Genomic DNA, 22094 nt, shown 5'->3' on the forward strand with positions numbered 1-22094 from the left:
ATGCATCAGACTGTGATATCAAATATGAATTTAAAGTGAAAGAGAATGTAAAAATAGCCGATTGTAAAAACAAAGGACTGACTTTCATACCTCAAGATTTACCGGGAGATATTAATGTTCTAGATATGAACTCAAATCTGTTAACAGCGATTGGGAAGAATGCTTTCGTTAATTATAAATACCTACAAGCACTTTTCCTGCGAGAAAATCAACTTCGTTATTTATCTAACAAATCATTTCATGGATTACACAAACTTACAATACTCGACATGTCTGAAAATATACTTAATATATCAAAAGTATATTCAGCAGAACTATTTTATCCAATTAAAAACTTATCAAAATTGGATATAAGGAGTAATATGCCCCAACCAATAGAATTTGTTACGGATTATAATTATCCTGATCATGCATTAGGTATTCTGACGAAGTTGTCGTTCTTAGGAATCGATATGATGCCTTTGCCACATTTTGGAAGTGGATTCAGTCAAATAACGACCCTAAAACAACTACACTTCGAGTCATGTTATTTAGTTTGCTTGTCGAATAAAACCTTTCAAAGATTCTCATCCTCTGTAGAACAGCTGACTCTCAGAAATTGTCGGTTACACTTTGTTGTCACAGAAGATAATGCATTGTTGCCGTTTCCAAACCTCCGTGTGATAGATTTCTCTGGAACTTTCATCCATTTAAAGCACGCATTGCAGCTGTTACAACCATACCGTAATACAAATATTACGACAATAAACTTCGGTCATGTAAGTGACGTAAGTATTGACAGGGCCGATGTCCCGTATGTTCTGATAATTTCAGTCAACATTATGAAAAACCTGAAAACTATTTGTGTAGAAAATTTAGATTTATCAGAGAATGGAATAGTAGACTATGAGCCTGGATCTTTATTCTCCTTCGATCACCCGGAGTGTTTACAACATCTTTCATTTAAAGGAAACAGGTTTTTACCTGTAAGTGAGAAAAATCTAAATGAGATAAAACTTTTCTTCTCTAGAACTGTTAGATTGAAATCATTCGACTTTTCATATAATACTGTAAACTATGCTATAAAAAAATCAGTTGCTTTAAATGCGAATTTAAATTGTTCATTTCACAGTTGTGTGATATTACCAAAGTCACTTGAAAAAATAGATGTCAGTTACACCGTAGCAAATACTTTCCCCGAAATAGTTTTTATAGTTCCTGAAAATAACAGCCTTACATATCTGGATGTATCGTATTCAAGATCAAATATTGCCATGATTATTCTTCAAATTCGAGTTAAAACATTTATTGCTAATGGTGTAGACTATTTATTTGCATGGAATCAAATAAAACGTTCATCTAATAACACCGTAAAAACAATTATATGGAAAAACGCCGAACTGGATAATGCATTTAGACTATTCGGTAATCGGTTTTTCAAAAGTACTAGATCTGTCGAGTCAATAGACATATCTGGAAATGGCATTTGGTATATCCCGGACGACCTATTTAAGCCAATGCCCAACTTGACAAATCTGTCTTTAAGTAAAAATTCACTTAAGTCTATTCCTGTACAACTGAGCGATCATACTAAAGTAAAGATGCTGGACGTAAGAAAGAATCGATTGACAAGTGTAAGTTCAGCTATCAGAGGCTGGGCAGATAAGATGCAAGACCTGAATGGAATGACTTTACATCTCAATGATAATGCCTTTGAGTGCACTTGTGACAATATAGACTTGATAAGATGGATTCAGACTACAAAAGTCAATCTGGACAGCCGATCATATAAATGTAAATTGTCCAACGGAACAGTTATTGACACACTTATTGCTTACAACTCTCTATATGACTTGTTTGCGGACTGTAAGAATACTATGTGGTTAACTTTTGCATCAACATTATTATCTACCTTTATCAGCATATCGTTGCTCCTTATAGCATATAGCAAGAGATGGAAAATCATCTTTTCTATCTATGGAGTAATTCGCCGTGCAGTTGACCGTAAAGTCAGGAATTGCTACAAATATGACGTATATATATCATATGAAGGGGATATTGTCATTTGGATAAAAAATGTACTAATACCGAAACTTGAGACTGAGTGGGGACTGACAATGTGTATAAAAGATCGAGATTTTTTAAGCGGACCGAGTCAAGCGGACAACGAGGCAGAGAGCATTCAAAACAGCAGATCCATTATATTTCTCATCACGCCTGAATTCATATCGTCACGTGATTGCATGTTTGAACTAGACAGAGCAAAATATGAGAGAATTACAAAAAATCTAGAGCGTATTATTATCATTACAAAAGATGTAGCAATTACTGATATCCCTGTAGAGTTTTCGTACATTTGGAATTATGCATTTATTGTACAATGGCCGAAACATCTACAGGATTTAGATGATACTTGGAGGAAACTAAGGATGTTGCTTACAGATGGCTTAATTGCTAAATCATAAACAACTTGATAGAAATTATTGAGACAATGTACATATTATAAAAGTTCATTGAAACACACAATGACGCTGAAGTTGTGCACTTGCTACTTTGATATTGTTTCAGAATTTTGTTATCATTCTTTGGAATTTAGTGATTATTCATCAACATTGCGTCAGGAACAAACGTTTTGATAAACCACTGCTACTATAAAATGGAAACAATAGATTCATTAAACAATACATTGATGCATAATATTAGAAGAATATGTGGAACAAAGTACACAGAAAGTTTAAATAATTTGTTTTATAAAATTTATTCATTTCAACCTGACTTTTGTAAGTTGAATATATCATGTAAAATAATGTTGTATTTTATACCTTTATATATTATTAAAGTCAAGAGAATCTGATACAATTTAAAGTTATTATTTAATGATAATACGTGTATACATAAAGATCACAGATACTGCTTTCCATACTACATTGAGATTATATGGTGATGGTTAAGCAGTGTAATAACTATCAGGAAGTAGAAAAACAAATATTGTCACTGCGAACGTATAAATCATTGAAAATGTGGTATTTATCTTGCAGACAGTTATTCAGTTGATACAAACTTTAAACAACCTGTTTTGTAAAGAGATTTATATAAATTTAATTGGATCAAACTTAATAAATTGATATTTATAACAAAAATGTTAAGAAAGTTCAACTAGAACAGGGAATACAGAGACAACAATTGTCACAATCACTTTGATCAGCATGCATAATTTGACGAAAGTAACATTTAACAGATTTCGTTCGTCTGATGCACTTTCATGAATTTCCTTTCATCAGGAAATACAAAGCAAACCGTTTGAAAGCAAGGAATGTATAGATACGTAGAAAAGTTAAGAGCAATACGACTAAGATGGACTTAATGAAACTAGTTTAATTCATCTGAGGTAAATTCTGCCTTACGAAGGTGGAACCTTATCATCTTCTAGATAATAATTTACACATGCAAAATCTTGATTTTGATCATGTGTAGATCATGTGTAGATTAGTGTTTTCAGTATGCATATATCGCAGCCATCGATATACTAGGTAACATTTTTTAATCGTGAGATATTAAAAAGACTCATGGATCAAGGTATCAGTACATCAAAATGAGGAATATGCCTTTAGTTTAAAAATCAGAAATATGTTATTCATTTTCATTCATGATTTCGTTGGCTTTATTTTGTGGTGTTATTGGGTTTTATCAACTCTTTACGTCTGTATTTAGTTTTCGGTTTTTAAAATATTCCAACCTCAAGCATCACTGAGCCGACAGTTATTGTCAAAACGCGAATATGTTGGAGTATATTGGTTCACTAAATGTTTAACATACGACTAACCCTACCATCTACATTTGAACAGAACTCTTAAACATAACATTTAGTTTATCTTACACTTAAAACACAATCTGCATTTGTACCTGACTATGAAAACACTGTCTTCGTTTGAACTTGACACTGAAAAAAAAACCCATTTATATGTATACTTTACACTAAAAATTCATCTACTGTTGCATTTTACAAGGAAAACACAATCGACATTTGAACCTGACGCCTGAAAAAACCCGTCTCCAGTTGTACCTTAAACCGAAAACACTATTGCATCATTTAGGTATCCACTGATAGCTACAGAACATTAAAAAATCAACGGCATATTAACACGTACGCATTACAAAACTAAATACATTGATACCAAACGCCAAGCTATTCTCTTGTTAACCAAGAAGTTATTTGAGATGATCCTATCCTTCATATATTACTATCAAGTTCTTTGATTAAAGGTCAAATAAGAAAATATTGGTAACAGAATGATTGCCGCACGTCAACAACGAAATAAAAGTATTGATAATATCTCAAATGGTCTGATTGGTCCTTTCTGGCTTAATGTACTGACATTAATATGGCTTTTGTTTTTTTTGCTAGTTGGTTTGTAGCTAACTAATTATTTATCTGGAAATAATATTTAGATTAATTTGTTAACCCTGAAATATGTAAATATGACTAATGATTAGCAAAACTTTCGCGCCAATTTGTTTTTTCTTTATTTGTAACCATAGATAGTCTTTTCTTAATTCATTCACTTCGTATTTCACGAAGAAGATGTGATATTATTGATTATGGAACAACTACCCCAGAGTCCATTTTAAATCTATGTAAGATACTACAGGTCAGCGTATTGCATTTAACTATGTACTCGTGTGGATATTTAAAAATAAAAAGTCCTGTATGATTTTCGCCTTGTATTGAGGACCCATTGATGGCCATGAGCTGTTTTTTGCTCCTTGGTCGGGTTGTTGTCCCTTTGACACATTCCCCATTTCCATTCTCAATTTTATCTATAATTGGTATATATTTCTTTACAGTGTCTCAACGCAGTGTCACTGATTTTTACTGATTTTTTGACCACTGTTGGCCCAAAAATCCTAAAATTTCTCTTCATACAAATTTGTTTTTCTGGCAAAATTAGATATGAGTAAGGAAAAGAGATATGATACTATTATTTTCGGTAAAATTATAGTAATCATGTTTTTGGTCATGATCGGAATTGAACTTCAGTGAGAAATACATGAAGTTGTCAACCGCGGTAAAAGTAACTAATACAACACTGATACATCTTACTTGACATTTGAAACAACAGTTACAGAAACGCTTACAACACTGACACATCTTACATGACATTTGAAACAGTGATTACAGTAACGCATACAACATTAACACATCTAACTTGACATTTGTAACAGCGGTTACAGTAATGCACACAAAACTGACACATCTTACTTGACATTTGAAACAGTGATTACAGTCACGCACACAACACTGACAAAATCTTATTTGACATTTGAAACAGCGATTACAGTAGCACATACAACACTGACATAGGTTATTTGACATTTTTAACGGCGGTTACAGTAACACATATAATATTGACACATCTTACATGACATTTGTAACAGCGGTTACAGTAGCACATACAACACTTACATAGCTTACTTGACATTTTTAATGGCGGTTACGTTAACGCATACAACACTGACATATCTTACAAAACATTTGAAACAGTGATTACAGTAACGCATACAACACTGACATATCTTACATGACATTTGTGGTTAGAGAAACGCATACAACACTGACACATCTTTCTTGACATTTGAAACATTGGTTCCACTAACGAATACAACATTTACACATCTTACTTGACATTTGTAACGGCGGTTACGGTAAGGCATACAACATTGCCACATCTTACATGACATTTGGAACAGCGGTTAAAGTAACGCATACAACATTGACACATCTTAAAAGACATTTGTGGTTAGAGAAACGCATACCACACTGACACATCTTTCTTGACATTTGTAACGGCAAGTACAGTAACGCATACAATATTGACACATCTTACATGACATTTGTTGTTAGAAAAACGCATACAACACTGACACATCTTTCTTGACATTTGAAACATCGGTTACAGTAACGATTACAACATTTACACATCTTACTTGACATTTGTAACGGCGGTTACGGTAACGCATACAACATTGACACATCTTACGTGACATTTGTTGTTAGAAAAACGCATACAACACTGACACATCTTTCTTGACATTTGAAATATCGGTTACAGTAACGATTACAACATTTACACATCTTACTTGACATTTGTAACGGCGGTTACGGTAACGCATACAACATTGACACATCTTACATGACATTTGTTGTTAGAGAAACGCATACAACACTGACACATCTTTCTTGAAATTTGAAACATCGGTTACAGTAACGATTACAACATTTACACATCTTACTTGACATTTTTAACGTCGGTTACAGTAACGAACACAACATTTACACATCTTACATGACATTTATAACGGCGGTTACAGTAAAACATACATCACTTACACAGCTCACTTGACATTTAAAACGGCGGTTACGGTAGCGCAAAGAACGTTGACACATCTTACATGACATTTATAACGGCGGTTACGGTAGAACATACAACACTGACACAGCTTACTTGACATTTAGTCAGCATACCAGTCTCTCAATCCATCACGGACATCATTCTGCACCTCGGTATTGGTAGTTTTAAATATGCATTTCTTTGTCAGTTTTTCTATGGAATAAAATGTGTTGTTGGTAACTATTAATTGAGCCGCACGAAACATTTTCTCTATAAGGAAAATATCAAGTGAATACAAAATTGATATTGATCTGGAGATAAAAAAAAACCCCAACAATTTATAATAGGCTGAATTACTGTAAATTAAATAAACAGATATTAATATGTGCACTTAGTATTGCATATTACAAATTAATGTTATAATAAAAGAACTTCTTAATGTGATTGCCTTTCCTTTTAGTCTCTATAGGAATGTGTTTTGAACGCTATTCAAGTGTTGTTTTACAAGCAAATTCTCAAATGCAGTTTCCATTGTACAAAAGAAAATTCTTGTAACAATATCTAAACATAGTTGAGTTATATCACGCACGCAAACTGATAGAAATAGAGGAACATGTACTAAAATACGACGAGCGTAATAAAAAAAGATTCATCTATGGCCAATATTATAAATGATAGAATAGAGGAACATGTATTAAAATGCGACAAGCTATATTACAAACAGATTCGTTAATGGCAAATATGTCATTTAAATGATAGATATAGAGGAACATGTATTAAAATACGACGAGCTGTATTACAAAATGATTCATCTATGGTCAATATTGCAAATCAGTGTCTCCATCAGCCAATCTATCACGGACATCATTCTGCATCTGTGTGTTGGTTGTTTAAGAAGTTTTCTCTCTTGGTTAGTTCTCCTTGGGAATTATTTGTTTTGCTGTTTACTACTCATCGTGCCTCACAAAAAGCTTTATCTTCAAGAACAATATAAGGAGAATACATAGTAGTTATTATCTTGAGAAAAAAACACTTTATAAATATATTCCTTAATATTTGCAATATTGTATTCATAAAACGGTAAACTACTTTGAATTAAATAAACATGAATAAACTCGTGCAATCAGTATTGCACATTACTAAATACTGATATAATAAATGATCTAATTAGTAGGATTACCTTTCTTTTGAATCTCTATAGGAATGTAGTTTGAATAAAGTGTAGTTTATCTAGTAAAATTCTAAAGTGCAGTATCCGACAAATTTCTTTAATGATAGCTATTGGCAAGTTGAGTTATATCACACAAGCTAACTGATAGATATAGAGGGACCTGTATTGTAATACGACGAGCTATATAATAAACACATGCATGTAAAATTAGACAAATTAATGTAAAACCAATATTGTGACACCGTGTTGACTTCTGTGCCCCTATCTTTAACTTTTTTACCTATTATATAGATATAAGAAGATGTGGTATTATGTCTGTTTGTTTTGTTCACACATTTTAGTCATTGTGATCGAGTGCGACCGTCGTGCTGGTGAAGGGTTTGGCTGGTTGTGTGGCCGGGTTCAGAGCGCCGTTATCTACTTCGAGGAATGCCTGTGCCGGTCAGCAGTGTAGAGGTTGTCATTCTTCCGTATGACGTGTCTGAGCTTTTTATTTTGCCGTTTGGTTAGGGTCTTTTCGTTCTTAATTTTCATCGGAGTTCGGTGTTTTTGTTAATTTACTTTTTGAAAATAAATGAATATAATGTGAATGTTTTAATGATTTACTTTATTGATGCCGAAATAAAATGAAAATCTGATAAAAAGAAGTTATGATATGTATAACGTTGTGACAGTACTATATCTGAAATTATTCCATTGAGAAATCATTTATAATTATACCAAATGTCCTCAACAATTAGTTTTGGAGTTTCCCCATATTTGAAAGTGACGGTTACGGTTACTTCATCTGCAGAATAAATTGACAATTTACGGTAATGACGTCGACACAGCAATGAATTTATATACCAGGAAGTGAAAGTAAAATATGTCCTCAGGTTACTTTAAATTTACATTGTTAGTGTAATTTCTTTCCCTCTCCTGAATAAATTGGGAATAACCTTATGTGTCAATGAGACAGCAAATTATTAAACACATATCTACAAGAAAAAAAATCAAATAATTTAGTCGTTTAATATGCAAAGGTATAAAAATATATATTAAGTATAGCGACAGTGCTAGAAATTGAAAATCATGGACTTTTTTTGAATTATTATGGCGTAATCCCCATTTTTTTCATGAGAGAGAAAGAAATTACTCAAACAATGTAAATTCAAAGTAATCTGAGGAAATATTTTACTTTCACTTCCTGACATTAAAATTCATTGCTGTGTAATCACCGTATATTGTCAATGCATTTTGTAATAAACTAAACCACTAACGAGAGAGGTTGTGCTTAATTTTCATATGATTTAGACATAATACTTCAATCAGGTTAATTTAGGTCTGGAGCTGACATGTCAGTTACTGCTAGTTTGTTAATTTACGTTTCATTGTCATTCTGCTTAATTTCTTTTGTTACCTATTTTGACATCGGAGTCGGACTTCTTTTATGCTGGGTTTACTGTTCGTATTGCCGTGCGTTCGTTTATTCTACATTGGATAGATGTGTAGAGGGGTTGAGATCTCACAAAACATGTTTATCCCCGCCGTAATTTTTTCACCTGTCCAAAGTCAGGAGCCTCTGGCCTTTTTTAGTCTTGTTCTTTTAAATTTTAGTTATTCATATGTTTCAGAGTTTAGTGTTACGTCCATTTTCACAGAAAGAGTACACATTTTTGATAAGGGCCAGCTGAATCCTACCTTTCGGGTGCGGGATTTTTTCGATATGTTTGACCATTGATGGCCTTTGTCTGTGTTGCTCTATTGTCTGAATGGTGTCCTTTTGACACATTCCCCAATTCCATTCTCAATTTATTTTAGAACAAACTTCACCACAAAACAAATAATTTCAGCTTTGCAATGTAATCTTCACATTTATTTGTCAGACATTTTCCTCAAGGCCTGCTTACACTTCCATGTTGATACGATACCACAGATCTTGCGTATAAGTATCGACATACGCCGATAAAATAACCTGTAATTACTCTGTCATTTACATTAAACTATACACTCCAAACTGTCGTATATGTATGTAACTTTTGTTCAAAATTGCTTAGTACTGGTACCGTACCAGTGAAACATACAATAAACTTTACCAAAACATACGAAAATTACGCTTCACATTAATTGATAAATTCTACCATATATTTTTCTACCATTTGTGCTATACTTATGAACAAAGTCAGATATATGCTTGAATTTTTTACTAAAAATGATCATACAGATTTGTAACGCCCACATGACAGTACCAAATATATGGGTACCACACGCTGGCTTAATCCGTTTACAGCGTAGTTAATTCTTTAGAGATTACGTCATACTTAATATCATACAGTTAGCTTTTATAACATTTTGTTAAGAATTATTTACTTGTTTTCGAAAGAATATTTGAAAAATGTAAATCGCATAAACAGTTATAAAAAGTGAACATGGTCAAATTTTTGTATATTTGTATATTCTGAATTTAATAGATCAATGACGGACAGTGTTTTTGTGTTATTTAAGCTCTTGTTATTTTAGTAGAACACAAAATCCAGGTATGTCGTATGTAAGGAGAAACCATCCCTTATGTCAACTTAATACATTAAAAACTATTGTATTTCATCAATTTATGCAGAATGATTGAAGCATGGAGATTTAAGTCTATTCTAATGTGTTTATTTGTACGACATAAAGTGTTGTACGCTTTAGAAGCTGTTTGTGTTCAAGGCACTGTTTGAATTCCTTTCGTGGATGTACAGATCATAAAATGACGAACATTTCGATTTATTTAGCTATTCGTTACATTCTTAAGATTACTGAGTGTAAGAAAATCTTACATTTATCAGATTGTGATGTCAAATATATTATTAAAATACACAGGAAGTTAAACTAGTAGATTGTAAAAACAGAGGATTGAATTTTATACCTAAGAATCTACCGGGAGATATCAATGTTCTAGATCTTAGTTCGAACCAATTAACAGCTATTGAAAACGATTCTTTTGTTAATTATACGTACTTACAGGAACTGATTTTGGGAAAAAACCAAATTAAATATTTATCTAGTGAGTCATTTAAAAGATTATACAATCTTGATGTGCTTGACATGTCTCACAATATGCTTGATTTATCAAAAGCATATTCAGCGGAAATATTTCGTCCAATTACAAATTTAACAGAATTGGATATCAGAAGAAATATGCCCCAACCAATAGATTTTGATAAGGAATTTATTTATCCCGACCATGTATTTGGTGTTCTGAGTGAGTTGTCATTCTTAGGAATTGATATGATGCCTGTGCCACAATTTGGAAGGGGATTCAGTCATATTACTTACCTTCGAGAACTACACTTCCGATCATGCTATCTAGTAAGCTTGTCTAACAACATTTCAAGCGTTTTCATATTTTGTACAGGAGCTTAGTCTTACAAATTGTCGGCTAAAAGCTGTTAGGACGGATGTTGATGTTTTGCTTCCGTTTCCAAATCTCCGTGTAATAGACTTTCATAGAACATTTATGCATCTAAGACGAGCACTGTATTTATTACACCCGTATATGTATTCAAATCTCATTACAATTAATTTTGGTCATGTAAGTGACGCTAGTATTGATAGCAGAGAACTACCTTTTGTTACGACAATTACACCCGACATGATGAAATATCTGAAAACAATTAGCGTAGAAAATTTAGATTTGTCAAATAATGGCATAGATGATTACGAACCTGGATCTTTATTCACCTTTGATCGCCCTGAGTGTTTACAAACTCTTTCTTTTAAAGGAAACCGGTTTGTTATTGTTACTTAGATAACGATTAGTGATTTTAATTCTTTTTGTGGAAAATCTATTCAACTAAAATCGGTAGACTATTCATATAATGCTGTCAACTATATCATGGACAATTCTGTGAATTCCAATTTAGAGAAAATCAGTTTTCATGGCAGTTATATGACATTACCAAAATCACTAGAAAGATTAGATATGAGTAACACAATCTTTACCACATACCCTGCAATATGGATTAATAGAGGTGTTTTTCAACTAATAAACGGCATGATAGTGGGCTTCGACTGTGCGCCAAAACTAACCGACTTGTTTCTTTATTCATATACGGCAGGGTACTACCTAGTTTTCTTATTAAGACTGTACAAGTCTTATTTTATTTTGGATGTAATACGTCTTCCGATTGGCTGACAGTGTTTTGACTATCAGTATATAGTCATAATTTTCTCATGTGACCGTGACGTCATCAACGATTTTTCATGATTTACTCCGGCTTAAATGGTAATAAAATTGAATTTTAAAGAATTACTGTAATATTTTTTCTGTCTATTCGAAATAACATAAAAAATGTGGTGCACACTTTAGAATAAGCTGCTACGCGGGTTATTCAGTGTGCACCACGTTTTTCATGTTATTTTTGCATAGACAGAAAAAATATTACAGTCATTCCTTAAATATCTAGGGTCTGATGAGAGAGCACTTTTTTAAACAAAACAAATGATAACAGGTCCCAAATAACGAACTTACAATGCATATGCAACATCATTTCAACAGATCCTACATATGGAGTACATACATCCCGGTTAATACGGTATTCAAGTGTTTGTGGTGCCATCATCATGATCATGATTTTTTTGATAATGTATTGCTGCTTAGAAAAACAGTTATTAAGCCAAGGATTCCGAGTTTGAAAATTACAGGCATCTCACAGAAAATTAACGTATGTCATAACGAGTTGGTTGACACTGATTACGACCGATATATTCCAACTGCCGTTACCGTTTTGGTTTCTCTGACACACCACCGAATTATAATATTCTCCGAATTTGAACTTGAATAAGCAAAACGGATGCCTTATGTAAAACAAGATATGCTTCCTCTTCTGGAGCATCTAAAATTTCAACAGTTTTTAGTTAGATCCGGATTGCCTTACCTGTGGTTTTCTGTGAAATGTCTTGTTTGCTGTGTTTTATTTTTTATTTTTTTGTCTTTTCGTCCTTTTTTTATTTGCAACGGAGTTGTCAGCGAGTCTTCAAGGTTTAAGATTATCTAAAAATTTCAACGGTTTTAGTTAGAAACAGATTGATCAATCTGTAGTTTTCTATGAGATGTCTTGTTTAGTGTGTTTTTTCGTTCTATTTCCTTATTTGCAACGGAGTTGTTAGTGAGTCATCGAATTTTGAGATTGAATGTCAATTTGGTTTCTTCTGCTTCTTTTGCCTTGAAAGACGATTTTGTAAGTTTTTTAATTTTTTTTTCTCAAAAACTATTTTATATCGAGAGAAACCATAAACAATGCTCAACAAAATAAGATTAACAAATAGTTTGGAATATTGCCCTTATAAATGAGTTATTATCCTTGAAAGGCAATTTTGTTAATTTCTTATTTTAGTCCTTTGCAGACACTTTTATCGATAGGGATAACAGAAAACAAGTATTTGGCAGAAACGATATTAAATTGACAAGAACGGTAACCACCAAAATATAAGGTTAAATAAGATCAACAAATTCAGCAATACAGCCAAAATCTCGTCATCGGACACCTAACAAGAGTTATTGCTCTTGAAAGAATAATTTTACCTCTTTTTTGAAGAAACTACAATAGAAAGGCAGAAAATGTAAGAATCAAACATGATCAGCGGTACAAAATACTAAAAAATGCCGAAGTTAAAAGCTTGGTAAATCAAGAGCACAATTTACAAAAAAAATTGTAATACGTTTTGTGTAATGAGCACCCTCTGCTGTATTTTGGCATTGGTAATTTTTTTCTCTGACTGTTTATAACGTCCATTGGATGTTGGATGTGTAATGGTTGATAATTTACTCTTAGATGTATGATTTTTTTTAATAGTTGTTAGTGGCTTTGAACTAGCTGTCAGTAACTGCGAGTACTCTCAGATTTGTACTTAGTGTCTTTTTGTTGTTGGGATATACCAGTATCCGGAAACTTCCACTCGTGTGTTTTTGTTAGATGTATTTCTATGTGTATCTATCTGATGAGTTAAGCCTTTTTCAACTGATTTTTGTAGTTCGTTCTTATGTTGAACTGTTATACCACTGTCCCAGGTTAGGGGGAGGGTTGGGATCCCGCTAACATTTTAACCCCGCCACATTCTGTATATATGTGCCTGTCCCAAGTCAAGAGCCTGTAAATCAGTAGTTGTCGTTTTTTTATGTGTTACACATTTCTTTTTCATTCAGTTTATTGTACATAAATTAGGGTGTTAGTTTGCTCGTTTGAATTGTTTTACATTTGTCATTTGATGGCCTTTTATAACTGACTATGCGGTTTTGGCGTTGCTCATTGTGGAAGGCCGTACGATGATCTATGGTTGCTAATTTCTGTGTCATTTGGTCTCTTCTGGAGAGTATCATTGGCAATCATACCACATCTTCTTTTTTATATTCGTTGTATTTTCTGACAGAATCAGTGTTGATCTTTACAAAATAAGAAATATTATAAACCAAAAAAAAAAAATTATATCTACGATTCCCATTTTTATAGAAAAAAGCTATGTTTAATGAGATGGTGCAGTCGTTCTTTTAATTGAGCATGGTGAATAGCAGTGTAAAGCGTAGAAAAATCAACGTTTTTAATGTTGCAGAAAATATGCACAGATACTGATCTAAGATTTAGCAGTAGATCTTTAGAATGTTTGAGAATCCACATTTGATTCACACTTATGGTTGAATATATCTCATCACAATATTTTGGAAGACCATCTTTAACTGTAGAAAGAAAAGTAGTCAACGATTGAGAAAGATCTTTAGTCGGACATTTTGATAATCTAGCTAAAAAATTAAAATTAAGAATGGAAATGGTAAATATGTCAAAGAGACAACAACCCGACCAAAGAGCAGACAACAGCCGAAGGCCACCAATGGGTCTTCAATGCAGCGAGAAACTCCCGCACCAGGAGTTTTGTGAAGTTTTGGTATCCAGTATAATAACGGTAGACTTTCGTCGTTTTCTTTGATGTTTCTAAGAATAAAAGAAGGATAGATTTTTGACTATGTTAATTTTCATCGTTTGTAAATGATGTTAAAAGATATGTAGGATTACAAGTTGTGCTGTTTATTTATAGCTCTTTTGTGAGAAATTACAAATAATGGTTTTTACATACAAATACAATAATATTTAGAGTCTGTATATGCTGAAACAACGACATATTTGGCATGCAAAGAGGATAAAGCAACCACAACCTCCAAAGTTTCCGAATGCGCTTCTGAATTCATGATCAAATAGCTTTGGTCTATTCAGATAAAGTGTCCAGAACTGGTTTCTCTGGTTCGTGCCTTGTCCATTTTCTAGCATAGTTCTCAACTGCATCAATCATTAACTTGAAGTCATTTTTCAATTTGATGGAATTGAAAATTCTATATTTTGGTCCAATTGCTCCATTGACTAACAACTCTCTCGGTTATTCATTGGTATCGACGCCAAGGTTGCCAATATTAACATGACCAGCAGGACTATAATTGTATTTTGACGATAAATATGAACAATCTGGAGGTTTGGATTTCACATCTTTGAGGATAAAGGCCTCTTAAAGTCTCTTATGGTTGACAATCTTGGATTCAATATACTTGTGTAAGTATATGAAATAACAGGTATAGCATTATTTTTGAAGTAATCAGGTATAGTTTTCTGTGCAGATTTCTGTTAGTATTGATAGCATCAAAACCTTTATTGGCGAATTCTACTTCAGAAAAATTAGGTTTTCCTCATTTTTCGAATAAGTTGTTACTGGTTTAAAAAAGTCTACGGTTAGCAATGTCCATTGATTATTGCAACTGATTTATACAAAACAGAAATAGAATCAATAACGGAAGAATTTTGGACTTCTTGAAATAGTAAATAAATTTTAGATAATCGAATGGAGTATAGTCTGGTTCTGATATGGGGATGCCTAGAGTGTTTTGAACAGATGATATAACAGACTTTCAATTGTCACGATGTAAACAGCAGGTGATGTATAATTTCTGTGACAATGACTTCTATTTCGTCGAGCAGAAGCGTTAAATAATTGTAATTTCTTGACAGTACTACACCTTGGACTAGACAAAATAACTACACCATCAATTTTGTTTCTGCATCCACAGAGAAATAAAACAAATATGGCAACGGCCAGGTTAGGAGTCCATCAAGTGACTACGAAACATGACCATACAAGACTTGGAAATTCATCTAGTGTTGACGATATCTCTTGTAAACAGCCCTTTACAGGGACATCTTTATTTTACGGAAAGAGTCTATCTTTGTTGTACATACGCGAAATGTCAATAAACACCAAAAAAATCTAACGTAAGTGTTTTGAATATCTGTTAAAATATTTTACTTTGAATATTAATATGTTCATTTAATATAATAAAACAAGTATGGCGCATTGAGTCGTTGCATATCCAAAATGGTAAGCCCTCGTGGAATAACCCTTACTCGGGTTGACCATTTTGGATATTCCCTTCTTCAGCGGGTCATAATTGTATAATATAATATCACTGGTTTTATAATATTGACTGTTACATGTTGGAAAAGAGAGCAATAGTGTAAGCTATCATAGAAATCTAAAATATCTGAAAGTTGAACAGTACATGGCCGAATATAGACAAATTTCTCTAAATTTGTAGAGTACAATGAGGAATCAGTAGACTGCACATGTGTCGTTTTCATTAATCCTTTAAGATAACATAGAGGACACCTGATAAAACCGGTGTTTTATATCCTTGAGAACATGCGATTGCCAACTTATTATCCTTGGCGACGTATTATCCAGTATAATATTATTTATGTCAATATACCTGTGTTTTGTGCAATATCTGATGGAATCCTTGTGTTCCAATAACACAGTTATTGGGGGAAATAGTAACAGTTTCGACGGAGAAAAATGAAAGTCAGATTACAGTAAATTTAGCCATTCTACAGATTTTGGTTAAGTGTGGCATAAAACTTTGACCTGGTGAACTCTTACTAAAAATCGAACACTTTAAGCATTTATATCTTTTATGATCTGAATAATAATGATTGAATTCTTACAAAATAGGCTATCATTTGTATAGAAAGCATATAAAATCGACGAAAACGTTCTTGACGTCATAACATCTTCAAATCTTCAATTTCAAACTCATTGATTCTTTTAATTTCATGACGTTGATACAAAAATTTCCGTTTGATTGATAAAAAATAATAATGTTATCACCTTCTGTTGAAATCTCTATCTAGCTACTTGTTTATTTTGAATTTGGCCATCCGTTAGCAACATCTTCAATCGTCAACTCTATCTAGCTACTTGTTTGTTTTGAACTTGGCCATCCGTTAGCAACATCTTCAATCGTCTCCATGTATCATTTAAATCTTCTTCATCTTTCGGCCATTGTACAACAGAGTCATATTTCCAAATGTACGTAGCAAATCCCAACCTCAAAATTGTGTAAACTCAGTCTTAATTCAATTCAATGAAAAACTTAAATTGTTTTGCATTGTCATTTCCGGGCCTTTTATAGCTGACTATGCGGTATGGGCTTTGCTCATTGTTGAAGGCCTTGGCATTCATACCACATCTTCTTTTTTATATTAACGTATAATTCTATTTTTCTATTTTGTTAACTCTTATGTTCTGTGGATATGTTACACAAATCTAAAGTATCATAAAGGACAAATTGGCCGAGTGTACATATCAAATAGCTTTGAACATATTTGTATAATTTATGTTATGATACACAAATAACTATAATACTATAATTAGTTACTTACTATTAAGGCAATGTACATGAAAGATAACAGTTCATTGAAATACAATGGTATTATGACACGACATGACTATACAAATATATTACGAATTTGACAGATATAATTCAACATCTTACATGTCTTTTTCAAGTTAGTTCTACAGGTTAGACATTAGTGGCTAATCCCCAAGCCAATTTCTATTCGGACTGTTAAGTAGTGTTTCTGAAGAGCAGGATAGGCGAACATGTCTCCTTTTACCTCTATTCTGTTTCATTATCTGAACTAATAAATTAATGTCGTAACTACAATCCCGTACACTTTTCCCGAGTGTGACCTACCGAAATAGACTCATTGTCGCGTTTTTTAATAAAATGATCAATTCGACGTGTGCCAAATGTGGAGCAGGATCTGCCTATTCTTATGCATTATTGAAAACGTAAACGTGTTGCATTATTTTAACAATTATTACGTAGTGTGTAGATGTACCATTTTTGAGATATGGTATATTTAAGTTTAAGCGACAAAAGCAGGTACAATTGCACATACTCAACTTGCCATCATACAATATGCTATATTACTACTTGCATGATAAGGATCAAAAGTGTAGTTTTGATGCGTGTCCGATGTTTTCCTGTAATAATTATCATTTCGTGGTACCAGATTTTTGATAACAATATCTTGATAAGGTATATTGATTTTGCTAGTTCCCACTGTGAACTTTGAATGGTCGTTTTTTTAACTGCTTGAAAATAAAAAAAAACATGAAGGTATAATTCATCATATCATACATTTGTGGTTCTCTATCATAAGTTCTATGGTACGAACAAAAAATGAAATATACCAACGAGCAGATCTAAAGTATCGACGAAGAGCTGAGGGAATATTATCTGCTTTGTCAATTCTTTTTCTTTTTATGTACAAGCGTAATGCCGTTAACATGTCCAGTACTTTGTTCGGTGGGTAGAAAGAGAATTAAATATAGCCTGTATTATAACGTTGTATCAATGTAAAGAGATTTTCAGATAATGACATAGATGTTGAGTTGTCTGTTTGTCTTTTCTTATTAAGCCATGGCGTTGTCAGTTTATTGTCTATTTATGAGTTTGAATGTCTTCTTCCAGCAGCGTCTGCATACGGAGTATATATCTCCCAATTGATACGATATTCCCGGCCGGAATTGTGTTTCCTATCATGATTTCCTTGATAGAGGATTGTTGCTCACAAGGAAACTATTAAACCAAGAGTTTCAAATGGTGAAGTTGACATCTTCCAATCGTAAATGTTACGGAAGCCATCACGAGTTGGTTGACCGTTATGGAATAACCGTTTCACTGATGATATCGGATATGTTCCGTACGTCGTAACTACAATCCCCTTCCCTTTTCAGGAATGTGACCTACTGAATTAGACTATTTACCGGGTTTGTAATAACATGAGCAACACGACGGGTGCCACATGTGGAGCAGGATCTGCTTACCCTTCCGGAGCAACTGAGATCACCCCCAGTTTTTGGTGGGGTTCGTGTTGCTTAGTCTTGTTTGCCTCAAGATGGAGAAACACGTGCCTACACCAATTCCGTGGTGTAATGTTGTGCCCGGTAAGCCGTTACTGCGTCTGCTCTATATATGTCACCCGTCGGTTTTCTCGTGTTAGTAAATAATGAGGGGACTAGTCTCATTTATTCCTTCTGTTTTAATAGCAGCCATCTAATCAATTATCAATTACTTATAAAAATGACGTCAAGGTCATATAAACACTGTTCGACAAACATTAACACTTATTGTTAGCTCAACTAGTCTCTTTAAGGTAGATATATGCTCTCTGTTGCTTTATTCGGTTAAATTTCCATCTTAAGGCTTAACTTTGTGGCGCAGTTCAAGAAATAAGATAAGGGTGTGGAGGATTAACCTTACATTGTTTGTACAGATGCTAGGTTGATATCTTTATTACTAATATATTATTTCAAGTGCATTTAACTCCAGGATAAGATGGTGAGATATTTCTGGTGTTCTACATGTTTGTTTGGTCTACCCTATTTTGTAGTAGTATAGTTCTGAATATCCTGTTCTAAGATGGTCAAATTTGGTGAAGGCTTCTTTAGTTGGGTGTTCTTCTCGTGTGTCATTGTCCGATAGGTTACATAGTCTGTTCCTTTTTTTCAGTGTTTGATTGACATCCGGTAAAAAAAAGGTATGATGTTGTTTCCTAGTTGTAGTCCTGTGCTGATGAATGTCGACCTCATTATTACTAGATATGTTGGTATGTCCTGAAGTCATTACCGCTAGATATTTTAGCTTAGGATTTTCAGCATATTCTTTCTCAATACGTCTATAAAGTTATAAGGCGCAAATGTCAGAGAAAAGAGTCTTACGGCGCTTTCTCTGCCTGAGAATATCATGAGTACTTGTATAACGTTGTTTAGTTTTTCAGAGTGGCAATGTCCAAAGACTATAAGTAAAGCAATCAGTTCTGCCAATAGTGGGGATCCCATTTGTGCCAGAGATTTATGCAGACGCACTGTAGATATACGATAGTACACCTGCCCACTTGGAGCCAAAATATCCAAGACAGGGCCCATTGTTAAAATAAAGTGCTTGCATATCTTTACAGTCCCCTATTATATCGTTTGTGATTTCCTGACACAGGTGGTGTTGCCCTGTTTTATAATATACAGGAGTCAAGACAAACATATGCATCTAAAAAAATGTATTCATCAAAACGAGTTGACTTAATAACTATAATAATAAATAAAAGGGTATTTTTATGATAACTGTTCATTGAACAATGGTTCAAAAATTGAGATAACCAATGTCAGACAACCTATTCACTTAACAATAATTATGTTTAATAAATCAATGAGTGGTTACTAATTTGATCACAAAATTAAATCAAACAAAAGAAAATGAGCTATAAAAATAAGGATAATGACGGAAGGAAATCTCTAAAAAAAATGTACACCTTACAAAAAAAGATTCCCCACTCGATTGATTGATTTGAAACCCAAGAGATCCTTTCTGTGTCTATCTGCTATTTAGGGTTATTGTTGTTGCGTGATTTTAAATCATGTGCAACATTTAAATAAAAAAAAATATTGTCAACAACGTACTGGTAGAAGTAGATAAATAAAGGCAACAGTAGTATACCGCTATTCGAAATTCATAAATCGATTGAGAAAAAACAAATCCGGGTTACAAACTTAAACTGAGGGAAACACATCAAATATAAGAGGAGAACAACGACACAACAGAAACACAACACTAAAATGCAATACACACAGAAACGAACTATAATATAACAATGGCCATTTTCCTGACTTGGTACAGGACATTTTAAGAAAAAATGGTGTGTTGAACCTGGTTTTGTGGCTAGTTAGAACACCCCTTCAGCCAAAATGGAGTCTTCCATATTATCAACGTTAAGAAACTGCATACCACTTGTTGCTCATTGTTGATCAAATGTTTTAAAAAGTCAAATTCCCTTAGCATGTTGTAACATTTACGTAATTTTCAGATGTGTTTATTTGCTATTATTCCTGTTTTGTTAAAATTTTGAGTAGTTCAATAATGAACGTTAACTCTGTCATTGATAGATTGTAAAAATAGACTATTCCATTTAAGTCAGGGGTATACTTTTGGATAGACTATTTCATTCAAGTCAGGGGGTAAAATATGTTATAATCAAAAGACAGTGCCCAGAGCAAAAATTTAATAACCAACAATTAACAAGTTCCGGGTCGATTCCGATACAGATCCCAATAGTACCTGTTACCTGTTACATAATCTGTACGTTCCGCCTCAGTAAGGAGCACCACCAAACCGTGTATTTGGGATTTTCTATATACATCGATCATAATCAGACCTGAACTTCGTCATTATACAGAGATTGACACTTTGACCCAAAAAATATATCTACAAGTAGTTTCCGGTTGTAGTAAGAAAAGCAGGACGGGTTCAAACAGAAAGATTTTTAAAGCAAAGAAAACTGTGCGCCTTACAATCAGCTTGGTTTTGTCAGTTGACAATACGAATACTAAATATCAAGAGTGAAAATAAGGCGTAGATCCTTTAATTCAGTCTCAAACCCGCGTTGTCGCGGGTTTGTTCTAGTATTTTTTTAAATTAGAGGGTTTGAATTTCCAAGAATTAAGCAAATGTAGAGCAAATTCAAAACACAATAACTACATTGTTTATGTATATATATACACCTTGTATCAGAGATTGGCTATTTTTTTAAGTTTAAAAACGATATGCAGATTGAATCAAATAGGGAATACATGTGCAGTAGAATTATTTTTGAAAATAATACTAATATCAATGAAAACAATGGCGATCGTATCCCCCAGAGCAATCATGCTCTTTGATTTAACATACGAACGATGTTGAATTCTGCAAAACAAAAAAATGTTTCCTGCGTCAACAAAGTAGCATCTCTCTACCTCTGATGACATCTAACAAAAAAAAGACAAAAACCTCCGTTCAGATAAGCTAGACTAAGTCATAATATAGTTAATGCTATACCCGGAGACCGAGTTCTATAGTTATTATAACCTTTTTTATCATATACTTGTATAAAATATTACTTAAAGTTTACAATTAAATAACATTTAAAAATAATTAAAAGCCTATGAAAGGGTTATTATGTCTATTAACCGGATTCCTAAGAATGTCCTCGACAGGCTGATAAACGAACCTTTATTGACTGCTTCCAGAATGTTATCACATGCCTTTCCGTCATTGTCAGTGGGGCTTATCACATGCAACTTCGTGCATTTCCGGAAATTTGTTTGTAAACATGGCAGACGACACGGCTGCGTTTGTCGAGTCCATGATAAAAGACAACACAGTGCGGAAAACTTATAATTAT

At 33.3% G+C, this 22094-nt stretch overlaps 1 protein-coding gene across 1 annotated transcript in view; it reads right to left on the reverse strand.

The window, feature by feature from the left end:
* The window catches only part of LOC127704502 (leucine-rich repeat and immunoglobulin-like domain-containing nogo receptor-interacting protein 1-B), a 107871-nt gene that overhangs the window by 37034 nt on the left and 48743 nt on the right, over nt 1-22094 (reverse strand). The window lies entirely within an intron of this gene.

Source organism: Mytilus californianus, unplaced genomic scaffold (genome assembly GCF_021869535.1).
Source record: "Mytilus californianus isolate M0D057914Y unplaced genomic scaffold, xbMytCali1.0.p SCAF_6, whole genome shotgun sequence".
NCBI lineage: Eukaryota > Metazoa > Mollusca > Bivalvia > Mytilida > Mytilidae > Mytilus > Mytilus californianus.